This window comes from Vombatus ursinus, unplaced genomic scaffold, assembly GCF_900497805.2.
Source record: "Vombatus ursinus unplaced genomic scaffold, bare-nosed wombat genome assembly UNPS02012319.1, whole genome shotgun sequence".
Lineage (NCBI taxonomy): Eukaryota > Metazoa > Chordata > Mammalia > Diprotodontia > Vombatidae > Vombatus > Vombatus ursinus.
The window spans coordinates 2331934-2348513 of NW_020952097.1; positions in this window are offsets into that span (position 1 = coordinate 2331934).

Genomic DNA, 16580 nt, shown 5'->3' on the forward strand with positions numbered 1-16580 from the left:
AAAAGAGCTGTCCGTATTTCAGGTCGACTGGATTTTGTGTGGCCCATAAGTGTGCACACATTCCATATAGTAATGGTGAGTTTTTCTGAGAGCATCCTGTTTGTCATTTCTTATAGCACAATTGTATTCTATCACAATCATATACCACAACTTGTTCATCCATATCCCCATTTTATGGGCATTCCCTTAATTTCCAATTCTTTGCCACTACAGAAAGAGCTGCTAAAATATTTTTTTGTACGTATAGGTCCTTTTCCCTTTTTGTTTTGGAAAATAGATTGAGAAGAGATAATTTAAGAATTACTGAACTATCTGAAATCCATGATCATTTCTTTCAAGAAATTATTAAGAAAACTGTACTGATATCCTAGAATGAGAAGGTGAAGTAGAAATTGAAAGAGTCCACTGATCACCTCCTGAAAGAGATTCCAAAATGATAACTCCCAGGAATATTACACAGCAAAACTAAGTATAATCTCTTATCCATGAATCTGGTAATACTGATAACATAGGTAATATGTTCCATGCTCCTCTAATTTACTTATGATATCTCCTTTTAGTCTAGGTCATGTATCCATTTTGACCTTATCTTGGTGTAAGATGTTGCTTTATACCACATTTCTGCCAGACTGCTTTCCAGTAAACTTTTTACCAAATAGCACATAATAGGTGCTTAATAAATGTTTATTGACTGGCTGATTAAATTGTCTTTGAGGATTCTTTCAACTTTGAAGTTATAAGATTCTCAGAAGTCCAGTTATTTATCTCCTTTTTTCCTCAGAAGAACAGGAAGTAGGACGGGAGCCAAGATGGTGGAATAGAGGTTGGAACTCATCCGAACTCTCCCGACAACTGTATAATAACATCTCAAATCAAATTCTGGAGCTACAGAGCCAGCAAAAGGTCAGGGTGAAGCAACACCAGACAACTTAGGAGGTTGGCAGAAAAAGTTGATCACACTGGAGTGGTGATCAGGCCTGGACCATGGTAATGCCAGCAGTAGGCCTTAAGGGCAGCTGCAACAGTGGCAACAGAAGCTTTGAGATCTTTAAGTCCACAGGTGATAAGAGGGGTTGGATAATTGGTTAGAAAGAGATTACAAGAGACCTTTGCTGGCACTGGGTTCAGGACCCTGTTGCATTGCCCATAAGTAGTTCTGGGCCACAGGTCCAGGGTGAAGAGGAACACTAGCATTTGTGGCTTCGGAGGAGTAGGAGCACTGGTCACAGTTCTAGGGTGGAGAAAAGTGCTTGTGGTCATTCACAAGGGAGTAGGCCCTGGTCTCAATTCCAAGTGCTAGTGCTTGTGGCTGCAGGAGAACAGGGGACCTAGTCACAGTTTCATGGCTAAAAGGAGCACTAGCACTTGTGGCTATAGGGAAACAATGTCCCTTCCTAGGTAATGACCTAGGCACATGCCAGGAGAGCAGTGATCACACCTCTCCTTAGATCATACCACCTTGGAAGAATCAAAAACCTACAGACCTCCAGAACTAATTCTGAAAATAGCAGCATGAGAAACCTGATGCTTGGGACAATACCCCCTCCACCCTAGAAGCAGAGTCCAATGTTAACATAAAGTTAAAAGTCAAGAAATAGGCTGCAAAATGAGCAAATAACAAAAGAAGAGCCTGATCATGAAAAGTTACTATAGTGACTGGAAGATCAAGACACAAACTCAGAAAAAGACAATGATGTCAAAACAGCATTAAAGTAGGACCTTACAGAAAAATGTAAAATGGACACAAGCCCAACAAGAATTCCTGGAAGAGCTCAAAATGGATTTTAGAAATCAAATAAGAGAGGTAGAGGACAAATTGGGAAAAATGAAATGAGAGTGATGTAAGAAAATTATGAAAAGAACATCAACAATTTGGTAAAGAAGACACAAAAATACTGAAGAAAAGAAGACCTTAAAAACAGAATTGGCCAAATGGTTAAAACAAGGCACAAAAATCTACTGAAGAGAAGAACTAAAAAATCAAAATTGTTAAATGGAAAAAACTCAATGAAGAAAATAATTCCTTAAAAATTGGAACTGGTTGAGTGGAAGGTAATGACTCCATGAAATATCAAGCAACAATAAAATAAAATCAAAAGAATGAAAAATAGAAGAAAATTTGAAATATCTCATTGGAAAAACAATTGAGATGGAAAATAGATTAAGGAGAGATAATTTAAGAATTATTAGACCTGAAAGCCAAAAAATAAAAAAAAAAAAGATCCACAGCCCTTTATTTTATTTATAAAAAAAAAAGAGCTTAGATATCATCTTTCAAGAAATTATCAAGGAAAATTGCCCTGGTATCCTAGAATCTGGGGGTAAAATAGAAATTGAAATAGTCCACTGATCACCTATGAAAAAGGCTCCAAAATGAAAAATCTCAGGAATATTATAGTCAAATTCCAGAACACCCAGGTCAAGGAGAAAACATTGCAAGCATCCAGAAAGAAACAATTCAGATACTGTGAAGCCATGGTCAGGATCATACAAGATTTAACAGCTTTCACATGAAAGGATATGAGGGCTTGGAATATGATATTCTGAAGGGCAAAGGAGCTAGGTTTACAACCAAGAATCACAACCCAGCAAAACTGAGCATAATACTTTAGAGGGGAAAATGGATATTTAATGAAATAGAGGACTTTCAAACATTCCTAATGAAAAGCTGAATTGAAATTTTGACTTTCAAACACAAGACTCAAGAGATGCATAAAAAGGTAAACAGGAAAGAGTAATTATAAGGGATTCAATAAGGCTAAACTGTTTACATTCCTACATGGCAAGATAATACTGTAACTCCTAAGGAATTTATCATTATTAGGGCAGTTAGAAGGCATATACATAGACAGAAGGCATGCGTATGAGTTGACTATGATGGTATGATTTAAAAAAAATAAAATTAAGGGATGAGAAAGAGAAATGCAATGGGAGAAGGGGAAAGGAGAGGAAGAATGGGGAAAATTATCTCACATAAAAGAGTCATGAAAGGAAGAGATTTTATAGTAGAGGGGGAAAAGTGGGGGCTTCGCTTGAACCTTTCTTTCATTGGAATGGGCTCAAAAAGGGAGTAACATATACACTTACTTGGGTATAAAAATCTCTCTTACCTTACAGGGAAGTAGGAGCGTAAGGGGATAAGAAAAGAGGTAGGATTAATAGAAGAGAGAGTGCATTAAGGGAAGTAGTGGTCAAAAACAAAACAGACTTTTGAGAAGGGTTGGGGGAGAGAAAGAGAGAGAGAGATAAATGGAAAAATTGGATGGAGGGAAAAACAATAATCATAACTGTGAATGTGAATGGGATGAATTCACTCATAAAACAGAAGCATATGGCAGAACGGATTAAAAACAAGAATCCAACAATATGTTGTTCACAAGAAATACACTTGAAACAGAGAGACATATACAGATTAAAAATGAGGGTCTGGAACAGACTCTATTATACTTCAGCTAAGGTAAAAAAACAAACAAAACACAGATAGCAATCATGAACTGAGACAAAGCAAAAACAAAAAAACAGGTCTAATTAAAAGAAATAAACAGGGAAACTACATTTTCCTAAAAGGTACCTAAGAGGAAGTAATATCAATACTAAACATATATGCACCAAATGGTATAGCATCCAAATTCTTAAAGGAAAAGTTAAATGAGTTAAAGGAGGAAATAGACAGTAAAACTATACTAGTGGGGGACCTCAGCTTTCTCTCTCAGAATTAGATAAATCCAATCATAAAATAAACAAGAAATTAAGGAGATGAATAGAATTTTAGAAAAATTATATATGATAGAGTTCTGGAGAAAATTGAATGAAAATAGAAAGGAGTATAACTTTTTCTCAGTTGTACACGGCACCTTCACAAAAATTGACTATGTATTAGGGCATAAAGACCTAACAAATGCAGAAAAGTAGAAATATTAAGTGCATCCTTTTCAGACTACAATGCAATAAAAATTAAATAAAATAAAGGGCTGTGGAAGTATAGATTAAAAATTAATTGGCAACTAAATAATCTCATCCTAAAGAATGAGTGGGTCAAAGAACAAATCATAGAAACGATCAATAATTTTGTTAAAGAGACCAACAACAATGAGAAAGCATACAAAATTTATGAGATGCAGCCAAAGTAGCACCTAGGGGAAAATTTATATCTCTAAATGCTTACATCAACAAAACAGAGAAAGAGTAGATCAATGAATTGAGCATTCAATTAAAAAAATAGAAAAAGAATGAATTAAAAATCCCCAATGAAATACCAAATTGGAAATCCTGAAAATCAAAGGAGAGGTTAATGAAATTGAAAGTAAAAGAACCATTGAACTAATGAATAAAATTAGGAGCTGGTTCTTATTAAAAAACAAAACAAAACAAAACACAAACAAACCAATAAAATAGGTAAACTACAGGTTAATTTTACTTTTTTTTTTTTAAAGAAGACAATGAATTACCAGTAGTAAGAAGAGTGAATTCATCAACAGTGAACTTGAAATTAAAGCATTAGGAGCTATTTTGCCCAATTACATGCCAATAAATCCAACAATCTAAATGAAATGGATGAATATTTACAAAAATATAAATTGCCCAGATTAACATGTGAGAAATAGAATACTTAAATAATCCTATCTTAGAAAAAGAAATTGAACAAGCCATAAATGAGCTCCCTAAGGAAAAATCCCCAGGACTAGATGGATTCACAAGTGAATTCTACTAAACATTTAAAGAACAACTAATTCCAGTACTATATAAACTATTTAGAAAAATAGGCAAAGAAGGAGTCCTACCAAATTCCTTTTATGATACATATATGGTGCTTATACCTAAACCAGGAAGAGCAAAAACATATAGAAAATTATAGACTAATTTCCCTAATGAATATTGATGCAAAAATTTTAAATAAAACACTAGCAAGGAGATTACAGCAATATATCACAAAGACCATACACTATGAGCAAGGAGGTTACAGCTATATATCACAAAGACCATACACTATGCCAGGAATTCAGGTCTGGTTTAATATTAGGAAAACTATCAGTGTAATTGACCAAATCAATAACAAAACCAACAAAAATCATGTGATTATCTCAATAGATGTAGAAAAAGCTTTTGTCAAAATATAACACTCATTCCTATTAAAAACACTGGAATGCATAGGAATAAATGCAGCTTTCCTTCGATAACTGGTATCTGTCTAAACCACCAGCAAGCATTATTTGTAATGGAGATAAGCTAGAAGACTTCCCAGTAAGATTAGAGATGAAGCAAGGATGACCACTATCACCACTATTATTCAATATTCTACTAGAAATGCTAGGTATAGCAATAAGAGAAGAAAAAGAAATGGAAGGAATTAGAATGGGCAATAAAGAAACAAAACTATCATTATTTGCAGATGGTATTTTGGTATAATTAGAGGATCCTAGAGAATCAGCTAAAAAACTAGTTGAAATAATTAACTTCAGCAAAGTAGCAGGATGTTAAATAAACCCATATACATCATTAACATTTCTATATATTACCAATAAAGACCAAGAGGAAGAGATAGAAAGAGAAATTTCATTTAAAATAGCTGCAGACAATATAAAATACTTGGAAGTCTCCCTGCCTAGACAAACCTAGGAACTATATGAACACAATTCCAAAACACTTTTCACACAAATAAAGACAAGTCTAAGTAATTGGAAAAATATTAATTGCCAATATAATAAAAATGACAATTCTGTCTCAGCTAATGTACTTATTCAGTGCCATTCCAATCGAACTACCAAAAATTATTTTGTAGTGACACGGCCGCTGCAGTGATGAGCATGAAACCAGCTCAATGCTCTGTAACCCGGAGACGCATGGATGAGGCGGGAGACAGCAAGGTGGCAGAAGCTCTGTCTATTGAGTGCAGTTAGCTGTCTTTTATGGCCCTAGTGATGCATATTCAAAGCGTGATCCCCCTGTGATAGCCAATCATCTGGTCTGCTGGAGCTCGTGTCAGGGCTCATCTCCCATTGAGAGGAGAGCCAAACCAACCGTGGGAGCTGCATGTCAGCAAAGGAGAGGTCCTGGGAGACTTCCTTATTTTTGCCACGCAACTATGTTGTGACCCTCAGCTTCTACTGATAGAAGCTAGAACTCCCACGGGAAAATTCCCTCAACAGAGTTCTCATGAGACCGTGAGACATTCACCCTAACAATTCCCCCTTTTTGTTTTAAAGAAGGCGTCGTTGTGGGTGTGTGTCTTTCAGCACTTGTAGCTGAGACATAACATTTTTGAACGTGGAGATCATTACTTTCAAGAGGCATCCGGCTATAATAGGCAAGCAGCATAAAAGTAAGCACACTACAACAATCAGTATAATCCAATACTCAAATGATCTCCACCAATTGGAAGCATTATCAAACCAATGTATGATTTTCTCTGCTGTTTCGTCAGGATCCAAGTCCTGTTCAGAAGCCTTTTTCATTTCAGAGGCTGAGCTGTATAAAGTTTCAATGTCAGATTCTATTGTGTTATTTAAGAATAGACCATTCGAGTGGTTTCTGATTACTGTCCAGCTGTAAGTAGAATTGTCATGTGTAAGTGGTGTCACACATAAATTTGTATACCAGTAATCACATAATAACTTTTGTCGTAATTTGATGAATTCAATTTCAGCACCTATTTCCAAAGTAGCTTCCTTCAGAACCTTTAGCATTTGATAGAACTGCTCATCTATTCTAGCTTGCTTTGCAAAACCCACAGAAACATTATGTGTGAGTTCATCTAGAAATCTGGCTTGTACTATGTTATTTTGGGCTGTGGATATTGCCATTGCTAGCGAGGCAGAGGATGCAAAGACACCAATAGAGTGATGCCCATGACAACACAGCTGATGCATCGTTTTTCTCAATGTAAAGTGAGGGAATTGTGACTCTCTTTTTTCTTAATTATGGTATCAAATACACGGTCAGATTTAGTGTGATACCAATCCTTGCTTTTTACGGGAAGCATAATTTCACGAGGACGCGTAATGACAAACACCGTTTGATAGGATATTAAAAGTCCTAGGCATTCAGACACTGTACAATTGTAGCAAATAACATTATAATAATCGCCACCACCCTCTCTGGTGATATTCACCTTATTTCCCCACATAAAGGCATAGTGCTCCCCTAGACACGCCCGAGTGCCAAAAGTATACCCAATTTTGGTTCCTTTGTACCACGAGTGTGGTCCAAGCACACCTTTCCAAGTTCCAAATTGTGACCCAAGTTGTTGGGTGATTGTTATATTACCCATGGCTGCAAAAGCCTTCCCAAGATCCCTCCAAGGTTTTCCCATTTCAGGGACCCATACAGGTAGGGGTAGGGAGTCATACATCATATTACCCGAATCATGCCATGATTGAACAACAGTCCCACTTAAGTTCATGCAAAGGTGGTGCGCTGCTACACAAGTCTCCACATGAGGCCAGCCAGACCCAGAGTCACTGTTCACCTTACATTTGTCCAGACCCCCCGCGCGCAGGGAGGTGGCATTGGAGCAGGGCGTCCCCTGTCCGCCGAGTAGGCGAATCTGGTCTGGCCCTATGCCAGGAATGTTCATGGCAAGGGTGACGTTCTGCAGTTGTATGCAGCCCTCCACGTTGTTGGTGCGGGACCAACAAAGCGGCTGCCACATGGACAGTCCTGTGAAATTGTATTTTACTGACGATGGAGTCGCATTAGTTTGTGTGGGGAGGTCAAACTCATACCTCACCATTCGTGATGCAGTCCCCTGGAACACAAGGTTAGGTAGCTGTTCACCCCAAGCCACTACTCGAGGCCACGGGGGGTCCATGTAGATCGCCCACCGGTGTAAGATCTGATTCCCTGCCACAAGTGTTGACAGGCTTAGTAGGAGAAGCAACTTCATACAGGTCTGCATTGTCCTTCGTCTCCTTTTCCTCTTGCTGGATCTCCTCCTTTTCTTCCAGGGGTGTCTCCTGAGTAGGGACAATCTTGAGAGTTTTCGTTGGCACCCACTTAGCTCCTTCACCTGTTGAGATACAAGCATACCCTGATCCCCAGGTTAGTACCCTAAAAGGTCCTACCCATTCATTATTGCGATTTTTCCACAGGACCAATTTCTTTTTATCTGTGTATATTGTTGGGCCATCATGAGTCAAGGTAGGTGAATTGTGAGGTAAAAAGAATTTCATAGCAGGGGTAAGGTCATTACCATCAAATTTCAAATAATTTATAGTATACAAGATTTTGTTAATCTGTCTTTGAGGGGATATCCGCTCAGCTCCCCCTTTTTGTTTTTGAAAGAAAGTTATGATGGTTTGATTCATTCATTCAACAATGGCTTGACCAGTTGGGTTATAAGGAATACCACATATGTGCTGTATGCCAAACTCTAGAAAAAAGGCTTGTAATTGTTTGGCAGTATAAGCAGGCCCATTGTCAGTTTTTATCACACATGGTGGGCCAATTATAGCAAAAGCATGATAAAGGTGATTAATAACATGTCTAACAGTTTCTCCTGTTTGAGGAGTAGCTATACAAAATCCTGAAAATGTATCCACAGTAACATGGAGGGATTTATGTTTCCCCAATGGTGGAATATGTGTAACATCCATTTGCCATAGAGAATTAGGAAAAAATCCTCTAGGATTGATACCAGAGCAAAGTGATGGTGAATTGAAAGGAACACATTGAGTGCACATTTTCACTATAGCTCTGACTTGTTCTCTGGTTATGCCATAAAGGCGACGTAGAGACCTGGCTGACATATGATACTTACCATGTCCTTGTTGTGCTTCTTGACAATTGCCTATAAGCATAGAATCCACAATATTATTCCCTGAAAATATGGGACCTAATCCATCTGTATGGGATCTTATATGCATTACATACAGAGGATATTGTCTTGATCTGATGCATGATTGAAGTTCATAAAACAATTCTGTTACTGGTGAGCCTTCAGGTTTAATATATGCTGTTTCGATGTGAGAAAGCACACCAGCAGCATAATGACTATCTGTAATAATGTTAATAGGTTGAGGTATTCTGCAAGCATGTAGAAGAGCATATAGCTCATTCTTTTGAGTGGAAGTGTATGGAGTCTGTATAACTGTATGAATGTCTAAGTCAGGACAATATATAGCAGCTTTCTTTTCTTTAGTAGCATCAGTATAGACATTATAGCCATCAACAGGTGTATTCCTGACAATCTTGGGAAATATCCATGGCCAGTTGTTAAACCATTTTGCAAAGGAGTATTTTTGTCCTGCTTGAATATTACCTAGATTCAATAACACAGTTCAATTTTCATCACAATATAAAAGGGTCTCAAGTCTTTCTTTTGTAACAGGGACCCACAAAGTGCCTTTCTGTCCACTAAGATGTGAAATGCAAAGAAGTGCCTTTTTAGCCAACATAGAGGCTTCTTCTAGATAACTAGTTAAAACTCTTTTATTACTGGTTTTGCTGTATAACCATTCTATAATGTTTTCTTCTTGGTGAAGTATAATGTGTGGATGTTGCTGAGCCATTATCAATGTGGCTTCAATCTCCTTCTGTGGAGATACCCGATGGGTGTGATTTCCTAACTTCCTAATGATTTGTTTTAAGCTTTGTTCAGCCTCAGGGGTCCATTTTCTAGGAGAATTTAAGTGAGGATCCCCTTTTAAGATAGAATATAAGGGTTGCATCTCCTCATTAGTAATGCCTATCTTTGGTCATATCCATTGAATATCTCCTATCAATTTTTGGAAATCATTTAAAGTTTGTACCTTGTCTTGTCTAAGTTCAGGAGGTTGTAAAGAGACTTCCTCCAAGTCAAGCTGAAATCGCAGATATTGAAAGGGAGGTTGTTTTTGCACTTTCTCTGGTGCTATCTGAAGCCCTTTGTTTGTCAAAATAGATACTGTTTCTTGGAGCATTTGCTCAAGGACTTCTAAATTGGCGTGACTACAAAGAATATCATCCATATAGTGCACTAAATAGGCTCCTTTATATTTGATTCTTAAAGGCTCTAGTAGGTCTGCTATATATCTTTGGCAAATAGTAGGACTATTTTTCATTCCTTGTGGTAAAACTTTCCATTGATATCTCCGAGCAGGAGCACAGTGATTTAGTGTAGGTATAGAAAATGCAAAATATTTACAATCATCAGGGTGCAAGGGAATGGAATAAAAACAAACCTGAATATCAAGGATCCACAAGGGTTGATGTCAAGGGATCATATTAGGTGAAGGTAGTCCTGTTTGCAAAGAACCCGTGTTTTCCATTCTTTTATTTACTTCCCTTAAATCTATTAACATTCTCCATTTTCCGGATTTTTTCTTAATGACAAATACAGGAGAATTCCATGGACTAGAGCTTTTCTCTATGTGTCCCTGCTGTAATTGCTCTTGTACTAAAGAATGTAAAGCAGTGAGTTTCTCTTGTGTAAGGGGCCACTGATCAACCCACACTGGCTCTTTTGAAAGCCAAACTAATTTATGTGCTGTTAATGAAACATCAGTGGCCCTTATGAAAAATCCGTGCTGATTGTAACACCCATGTCTGTAAGAACATGACGTCCCCATAAAATAAGAGGTAATCCTGCTGTGGTATATGGACGGAACTTGCCACTTTTATTGTCCTTTTCCCATGTGAGGGGACTCGTAGAGATTTCTGTTTCTTGATTGCCTCCTATACCTCGTAAAAAGGTATAAGCCAATTCCTTAGGCCACCAAGGTGGCCACTGGTCTGCAGGGAATACTGATTTATCAGCCCCAGTATCAATTAACCCTTTAAATTTCTGTTTCTCTACACTTATAGTACATAGGGACGGTCCATAGAGACAGCTTGAGTAAAAAATGCTACTGACCTCCAGCCTGTCTGTGGGCCTTTTATTATGGTAGGATCTTCTATGTGGAATTCTGCAGTGATAGCGATGGCTTGAGCCATGCACTGCCCCCTTTCAATATAGGTATCATCATTGTTAGTGTTAATCAAGGTGAGGTGAGGGAGGGAGCCTTTATACATTTGAATAACTGGAACTGCATGTGAGTAGTGCTGATCTGGGGGCGATATGGTAATTAAGGAAAATTCTGGCCCCAATTTCTGTTGGTCCATGAGTGGGATGTTACAGACAGCATGGGGTGGCAGTCTAAAATTATCTAAGCTTCTCAGTTTCAATACTCGAATTGTTTTTCTTGGGCAGCTAGAGTCATGTATTTCTTTCCCCATTCATTTGTGAGAGGGTTTGATTCCTGTACTGTCATTCCCATGGGACGAGTATTCGGGGCTCCCGCAGAGCCCCTGTGCCCATTTCCTGACTTGCATTCAGAAGCCCAATGCCCTAGCTTTTTACATTTCTGACAGGGTGTGGCAGGGCGTCTTTTGTTTGACTTGCAGTCTTTCTTAAAGTGCCCTTCTCTCCCACATTGATAGCATGTTTTCCCTGTTTTTTCCCCTGATTTATGCTCTGCTAAAAATTGATTCATCAACTCAAAGTGAAAACACTGAGTCCCTACCTTTTCGCATCTCCTTATCATTTCCTGTAAGGTCACATCCCTAGGCAAACCTAGCATGGCTTTCTTACAGTCTTCATTTTATGAAGTGATTTTATGACTATTTCAGTCCCTTCTACTTCTCCCATTGTTCGTGCGACTAGTTCTTGAATTCTAGCCACGAAATCAGCAAAAGTCTCAGTAGGTTTCTGCCGGGCAGTGGTCATAGACTCCTTTGCCTGCCCCTTTTGTGGTATCCTAGACCAAGCTTTTCTAGCTTGTACTGCAATTCTATGATAGCCCTCCTCAGCATATCCTAGCTGTTGGGCAGTAGTAGCAAAATCCCCTGTGCCACTCATCTGTTCAAAGAGTGCTTTTCCTTGGGGTCCAGGTGCCAATTGGTATGAAACCATACGGCACTGATCAACAAATTCAGCCATCCAAAAGACAGCAGCTCCGGGCGTCAGAACTGCACGGGCTATTGCTTTCCAATCATTTGGACACAAAATAGAGTTAGAGATAACCTGTAATTGATACATTACAAAAGGTGAAGTAGGTCCATATTGGGCAACTGCTTGTTTTAGCTGCAGCAAGGTTTTAAAAGGAATACTTTCATGCCTCCTCTGTACCTGTCCTGGGTTAAAAGGATCAGGTTCTTGGATGACCGGATAGAGGCCAATATCCCATTCACTAACATCCTCACCCTTTTCTTTTGCTTCTCTGATGCCCTTTTGTAATGGTGATTCTTCACTGCTGGAAGTTGTTGTGTGCGCGCCAAGGTGGCCATGCCCACTTCCCAAAGTTTGTGGCGCAGCAAAGAATCTCTTATCTGCTCTTGCAGGGGGAGTTGTAGGTGGAAATTCCTTACTATCCTGCTCCCACAATCCTCGTTTCTCGGGAGGGGTAACTACCAAGTTTTTTAAAGTGTCTTCTAACTCCCCCAAGTTGGGATACAAGTTTGAATAGTGTCCTGGGGGTGGCCAGGGAGGGAGGTCTGCGGGACCTTCTCTTAGTTTAGGAGAGCAAGGTCTGCTCGCAGAGGGAGAGGGGAGGGAGGAACCTGTCTGAGTACAGACTGGAAAATTCTGGGCTTCTGTTTGCTTTTGATTCGTCAGAGCTTGTTTTCTAAAATCTTTTAGGTGTATCGTTATTCCCTCATTCTTTGCTACCTTATATAAAGCTCTGGCGTAATTCTCCTCATCTGTGGGAAGGAGAAGCCCTATATTTTGCCCCATTATGTAAAGTGAAACCTTTACCTTCTCCGCTCCCCAAGGACGGGAAACGTCTCAGAGACCCGATTCCATCGGGCTGAAAGCTCGAAGCTTGCTGACGCGCTATTCATGGAGTTTTTAGACTCCGCTCGTGGGGTATCTGTCAGGCCTATCATCGAATCTGCCCCAAGTTGGGCGCCAGTTGATGCGGCCGCTGCAGTGATGAGCATGAGACCAGCTCAATGCTCTGTAACCCGGAGACGCATGGATGAGGCGGCAGACAGCAAGGTGGCAGAAGCTCCGTTTATTGAGTGCAGTTAGCTGTCTTTTATGGCCCTAGTGATGCATGTTCAAAGCGTGATCCCCCTGTGATAGCCAATCATCAGGTCTGCTGGAGCTCGTGTCAGGGCTCATCTCCCATTGAGAGGAGAGCCAAACCAACCGTGGGAGCTGCATGTCAGCAAAGGAGAGGTCCTGGGAGACTTCCTTATTTTTGCCACACAACTATGTTGTGACCCTCAGCTTCTACTGATAGAAGCTAGAACTCCCATGGGAAAGTTCCCTCAACAGAGTTCTCATGAGACCGTGAGACATTCACCCTAACATTGTAGAGATAGGAAAAATAATAACAAAATCCATCTGGAAGAACAAAAGGTCTAGAATATCAAAAGAATCAATGAAAAAAAATGTGAAGGAGGATGACCTAGCCGTACCAGATCTCAAATTGTATTACAGAACGGTAATCATCAAAACAATTTGGTACTAAGAAATAGTGATGAATTGGTGGAACAGATTAGGTACACAATACACAGTAGTAAATGACCATAGTAATCTAGCATTTATAAATCCAAAGATTCAAGCTTTTTGGATAAGAACTCACTATCTGACAAAAATTGCTGGGAAAACTGTTTACCTCAGTTCCTCATCTGTAAAATGACCTAGAGAAGGAAATGGCAAACTACTCCCATATTTTTGCCAAGAAAACCCAAAATGGGGTCATGGAAAGTCAGACACAACTGAAATGACTGAACAACAATAATAGGAATAGACCAACATCTCACACTGTATACCAAGCTGGGGTCAAAATGAATACTTGATTTAGATATAAAGGGTGATATCACAAACAAGTTAGAGGAGCACAGAGAATTTTACCTATCAGATCTATGGATAAGGGAAGAATATATGATGATAGAGAGCATCACATGATATGAAATGGATAATTTTGGTTACATTAAATTAAAGTTTGTTTCCCCCACAAACAAAACCAATGCAGCCAAGATTAGAAGGAAAGCAGGAAACTAGGGGAATTTTTTTTAACCACAAATTTTTTGGATAAAGTCATTATTTCTCAAATATATAGAGAAATGAGTCAAATTCATAAGATTATGAGTCATTCCCCAATTCATAAATGGTCAAAGGATATGAATAGGATATGAATAGGAAATTTTGAAGAAATCAAAGGAGTGGGTTCTGAATCAATGCTGATTGAATTGGTTACCATTCTCTAGATGAAGAAACTAATGAAAAGTACTTGCCCAAGGTCACAACTAATTAACGTTATAGCCAGAATTCAAGTGCAGTTCTCTTGTCTTCATGTATAGTGCTCTTCCTACACACACACCACTACTGCTGTCCTAGAAAACTACAAAGTTTGAAAGTTAAAAGGGCTTTCAATAATTTCTAGTCCAACCCTTCCATTTCACAGATAGGTAAACTGATGTTTGAGAGGCAGTGGGACACACAGTGTTAGAAACATGCTTGACACCAAAAATTTAGTATCAAGAAAGTTTATTAAGAGAAAGTCTGGAGGCTTTAGATGTTTCTGGCCAGAAGCAGGCTCCACCCCTCTTGAGGAGGGGTGGGCCCTGAGTGCAAAGGCAAGAGTGTTTTTATGCAGTTAAATTCGGTGTGAAACCTCCCAGGCCTGGATTGGTCCATTCCTTCCCAGTTACATTCATTCTGGAATGCCCCCTGTTCCTGCCCTATTGTGCTAACAATTGTACAATTGCTCCCCCCCCCCCCCCCCCCAAGTTACTATGCCTGAGGTTCACTAAGCATACTCAGTAGTGATTTAACTTTGTGACTGGGATAGGCTTTTATCTTGATTTTGGGATCTTCTTGGAACCATCAGTTTTTGGCTAAGCCCAAGCCCACCTGCAGTGTAACTGTTTTCTTGAGTTGTTTTTATAACCCTCTGCACTATTCTACCTGTGGAAACTTAAGCCTTCTAACTCGCACAATTCCCTCCTCTTCTTCTCAATAAGAATTATGTTTCCACACTTTTTGTTCTTGTTGTCTTTCCTCGAAGCGTTTTAGCATTAGTTTGCATTCTTCATCAGAGGGGAGGAATGATCATTAACTCTCTCCATCATCATCCTAACTCCACCTGATCCTGTTACCTGAACTTCCATAGCCGGTCCCATTGGAGTACTTTTAGTTGGAGCTGTTTCTATTAATTTTTGCACTAGCCCTCTGATACAAGGGATGATGCAACACCCTACTGCAGTTAAAACTGCTGTAGCTAAGATCAGAGAGGTGATGATGGATGCTGCTGTACCCTTCCATTTGCCAAACCAGGATTCCAACCATCCCTTTAATCAGTTATCTATCCCAGAGTTCTCTGCCAACTCCTCAACTAAAGTGGTTAAACCTTGCAATGCCTTAGTGATGGTTCTATCTGGGGCTGTGCTGTTGGGCAACATTTCATCAAGGGATTTTGGGGACTTAAAACAATATAGGAAAAGGAAGGGAGGAATTGACTGACGTGGTTGCAGGTTGCTGACATCATGGATCAGTAGCTCAATCAATTTCTTGTTAACCATACCTAGAGTTAGACTCAAAATAATAGTTCATTATCAGTTTCCAAGGTCTTAGATAGCAAATTCCCCTCATCAGAGTTTCTGGGGTGACTATAGTTTCACATAGTTTTACATTAATTAGGGAACATCTCTGAAGTGAGCTCTAAATGGTTTGCATAACTTCCTACACAAGTTCTAGTTCCTAATAACATCCTGAGTAAAATCAAATTTCCATTAAGATCATAAGTTGCTACTCTAAATAGATTTGTCTTTCTGTTTCTCAAGTTTATTTATTCTTCTCTAGCCATTCTTAATCTGAAAGAATGAGGTGCTTTCAGGACTCGAATTTTATACATATAAGTTCAAACAGTAATTTTAACTCTTGCTAGGCCATGGAATGAATTCAGATCAAAACAGTTAAGATCTTTCCTACTCAGAGCTTATATACTTTAGTATTAATCACTAGCCTTAGATCTCTGATGCTGCTTCCATTGAGACTATTTCTCTAAAAGCACCCAGTTAAGTCCAGTCCAAGGACACAACAAACTCAGGAATGAAACTATAAGTTCATAGGGGATTTGAACATAATTTTCGTCAACAATAAATTACTGCAGCAAATTAGCTAGCAAATAGAAATTTAGTGGGTCTTCTAAAAGAATATCAAAGATTTCATCAAAACATCTTCATAAAAGTATCTCCTTTTCTTAAAAACAGCTTACAATTTCCTAATTACCATTGTTGACCTGAAAGTTGGTTAAAGAGACCATAAGCTAGGTGATACTCGACATTAAACCCTGACTCAGGATGTCTGTGTTACTCAGTTTTATGGTCTCCATATGTTTAGCCAGAGCATGAGAAAGGAAATTTAAATAAGATAGGCAAATGTCAGATCTAGGATATCTGTGTTTCCTTTGCAGTGTCTGGGTTAAAGGTGCCTTAGTGGTCGTAAACATAACAATACTCTTGACCAGCTTCAACTGTTGACACAGGAACGGGCATTCTTAGCTTACTCAGAAAGAAAAGATCAATTCAGGTTTTTGGCTTTTATTGGGGCTCAATTGATCTTAAATGATTATCACCATAAAATTCCTAGTTACCTAATTTCTTTAGTACAAAGG